Below are 4,312 nucleotides of genomic sequence, written 5' to 3' on the forward strand. Positions count from 1 at the left end.
AGGTTCAAAACAGATCCTAGAAGAATAGACACCAGGACATCGCTGAAACACACCACATCTTATACTCAGCACATACAGCAGCTCTGACAATGGTTGGAGATTAAGGGCCTCATTTTCATATTTTCCGTTGCACGTCATCCAGTGTCCGTGTGTGTGTGTGTGTAAGTGTGTGTGTGTGTGTGTGTGCGCGCATTCATGTGTATGTGTGTGTGTGCATTCATGCGTATGTGTGTGTGTGTGTGTGTGTGTGTGTGTGTGTGTGTGTGTGTGTGTGCATTTGTGTGTGTGTGTGTGCATTTGTGTGTGTTTGTGTGTGTGTGTGTGTGCATTCATGCGTGTGTGTGTGCATTTGTGTGTGTGTGTGTGTGTGTGCATTCATGCGTATGTGTGTGTGTGTGTGTGTGTGTGTGTGTGTGTGTGTGTGTGTGTGTGTGTGTGTGTGTGTGTAGATGAACAGTGCGATGAACAGTGCCATTGTCTCAGTGTATCTTCCCCATTGGCCTTACCTCTACCAGTCCTACTACACTCTATACCTGAGTCAGTCATTTACCTATCTGTCTTTCTGATTCCGTACCACACTGTGACAACGGGGCTCGCATGGAAATAAATACAAACTCTCTTTCCTGCAGTCAAATGACCCAGTGGCCCCGTGGGGGGAATGTTAATCAGATTTTTCATGATTTATTTATTTTTTACTGCCCGAAAATCAGGTGTCAAACTATGTCAAACTGTTTAGTTATATCTCAGTCTTCTGTGATGTATATAATACAGTGTGGAATATTGGGATGTAAACTCAAGATGGAATACATTTTAACTCTATAACCCTGAGCGAGGCAGCACCCCGGGCGCCGAAGACGTGGGTGTTGATTAAGGCAGCCCCCCCCCCCACACCTCTCTGATTCAGGGGGGTTAAATGAGGAAGACGTGGATGTTGATTAAGGCAGCCCCCCCCCCCCTACACCTCTTTGATTCAGGGGGGTTAAATGAGGAAGACGTGGATGTTGATTAAGGCAGCCCCCCCCCCCCCCCCCCCCTACACCTCTCTGATTCAGGGGGGTTAAATGAGGAAGATGTGGATGATGATTAAGGCAGCCCCCCCCCCCCCTACAACTCTCTGATTCAGGGGGGTTAAATGAGGAAGACGTGGATGTTGATGAAGGCAGCCCCCCCCCCCCCCCCCCCCCACACACACATTTTAGTTAAAGGAAAACTGTTTAGGTCTCCCCCTTACCTTCTTTAAGCCCATAACCATGTGTGTGAGGCGTATACGTTGTGTCAAAGTAGATTTGTTTAGGACTACCCAGAAACCCTGTGACCCCTGATTTAACCCACGGCAGTAAGAGGTCATTAATAACATAACAGACCATGAGTTACCCAGAAACCCTGTGACCCCTGATTTAACCCACGGCAGTAAGAGGTCATTACTAACATAACAGGTCATGAGTTACCCAGAAACCCTGTGACCCCTGATTTAACCCACGGCAGTAAGAGGTCATTAATAACATAACAGACCATGATTTACCCAGAAACCCTGTGACCCCTCTGTCTGTCTGTCTGTCTGTTAAATAACCCCTGTCTGTCTGTCTGTCTGTCTGTCTGTCCACAAATAAACAGATGAACTTAGATTGGCGTAAAATAAGAAAATAAGTCTGAAACCAAGCGGACAAACATTGTGATGTTTTCACTGTGTTCTCTGCTGGATAGATGAAATGTGATCTATCATCCCCATAATATGAGAGACACTCCAGTCTTCCCAGCATCAATATCAATACCTGACGCTGTAATTACATTTACACAGAGTACAGACTCTGATCCCATTGGTTGATTCTCTTCACCCAGAGTACAGACTCTGATCCCATTGGTTGATTCTCTTCACCCAGAGTACAGAATCTGATCCTATTGGTTGATTCTCATCACCCAGAGTACAGAATCTGATCCTATTGGTTGATTCTCATCACCCAGAGTACAGAATCTGATCCTATTGGTTGATTCTCATCACCCAGAGTACAGAATCTGATCCTATTGGTTGATTCTCATCACCCAGAGTACAGAATCTGATCCTATTGGTTGATTCTCATCACCCAGAGTACAGAATCTGATCCTATTGGTTGATTCTCATCACCCAGAGTACAGAATCTGATCCTATTGGTTGATTCTCATCACCCAGAGTACAGAATCTGATCCTATTGGTTGATTCTCATCACCCAGAGTACAGAATCTGATACCATTGGTTGATTCTCATCACCCAGAGTACAGAATCTGATCCTATTGGTTGATTCTCATCACCCAGAGTACAGAATCTGATACCATTGGTTGATTATCTTCTATTATCTGTTCTCTGTCATTTCCACCACATCTGTCATCGGTCCTCTCCTGATCCACTACCTGAACCCATCTGTCCTCTCCTGATCCACTATCTGAATCCATCGGTCCTCTCCTGATCCACTATCTGAATCCATCGGTCCTCTCCTGATCCACTACCTGAACCCATCGGTCCTCTCCTGATCCACTACCTGAACCCATCAGTCCTCTCCTGATCCACTACCTGGACCCATCTGTCATCGGTCCTCTCCTGATCCACTACCTGAACCCATCGGTCCTCTCCTGATCCACTACCTGAACCCATTGGTCCTCTCCTGATCCACTACCTGAACCCATCGGTCCTCTCCTGATCCACTACCTGAACCCATCGGTCCTCTCCTGATCCACTACCTGAACCCATCTGTCCTCTCCTGATCCACTACCTGAACCCATCGGTCCTCTCCTGATCCACTACCTGAACCCATCTGTCCTCTCCTGATCCACTACCTGAACCCATCGGTCCTCTCCTGATCCACAACCTGAACCCATCTGTCCTCTCCTGATCCACTACCTGAACCCATCGGTCCTCTCCTGATCCACTACCTGAACCCATCTGTCATCGGTCCTCTCCTGATCCACTACCTGAACCCATCGGTCCTCTCCTGATGCACTACCTGAACCCATCTGTCATCGGTCCTCTCCTGATCCACTACCTGAACCCATCTGTCATCGGTCCTCTCCTGATCCACTACCTGAACCCATCGGTCCTCTCCTGATGCACTACCTGAACCCATCTGTCATCGGTCCTCTCCTGATCCACTACCTGAACCCATCGGTCCTCTCCTGATCCACTACCTGAACCCATCTGCCATCGGTCCTCTCCTGATCCACTACCTGAACCCATCGGTCCTCTCCTGATCCACTACCTGAACCCATCGGTCCTCTCCTGATCCACTACCTGAACCCATCGGTCCTCTCCTGATCCACTACCTGAACCCATCGGTCCTCTCCTGATGCACTACCTGAACCCATCGGTCCTCTCCTGATCCACTACCTGAACCCATCTGCCATCGGTCCTCTCCTGATCCACTACCTGAACCCATCGGTCCTCTCCTGATCCACTACCTGAACCCATCGGTCCTCTCCTGATCCACTACCTGAACCCATCGGTCCTCTCCTGATCCACTACCTGAACCCATCGGTCCTCTCCTGATCCACTACCTGAACCCATTGGTCCTCTCCTGATCCACTACCTGAACCCATCGGTCCTCTCCTGATCCACTACCTGAACCCATCGGTCCTCTCCTGATCCACTACCTGAACCCATCTGTCCTCTCCTGATCCACTACCTGAACCCATCGGTCCTCTCCTGATCCACTACCTGAACCCATCTGTCCTCTCCTGATCCACTACCTGAACCCATCGGTCCTCTCCTGATCCACAACCTGAACCCATCTGTCCTCTCCTGATCCACTACCTGAACCCATCGGTCCTCTCCTGATCCACTACCTGAACCCATCTGTCATCGGTCCTCTCCTGATCCACTACCTGAACCCATCGGTCCTCTCCTGATGCACTACCTGAACCCATCTGTCATCGGTCCTCTCCTGATCCACTACCTGAACCCATCTGTCATCGGTCCTCTCCTGATCCACTACCTGAACCCATCGGTCCTCTCCTGATGCACTACCTGAACCCATCTGTCATCGGTCCTCTCCTGATCCACTACCTGAACCCATCGGTCCTCTCCTGATCCACTACCTGAACCCATCTGCCATCGGTCCTCTCCTGATCCACTACCTGAACCCATCGGTCCTCTCCTGATCCACTACCTGAACCCATCGGTCCTCTCCTGATCCACTACCTGAACCCATCGGTCCTCTCCTGATCCACTACCTGAACCCATCGGTCCTCTCCTGATGCACTACCTGAACCCATCGGTCCTCTCCTGATCCACTACCTGAACCCATCTGCCATCGGTCCTCTCCTGATCCACTACCTGAACCCATCG

The sequence above is a fragment of the Oncorhynchus kisutch genome, unplaced genomic scaffold (assembly GCF_002021735.2).
Source record: "Oncorhynchus kisutch isolate 150728-3 unplaced genomic scaffold, Okis_V2 Okis03b-Okis08b_hom, whole genome shotgun sequence".
Taxonomy (NCBI): Eukaryota; Metazoa; Chordata; class Actinopteri; order Salmoniformes; family Salmonidae; genus Oncorhynchus; species Oncorhynchus kisutch.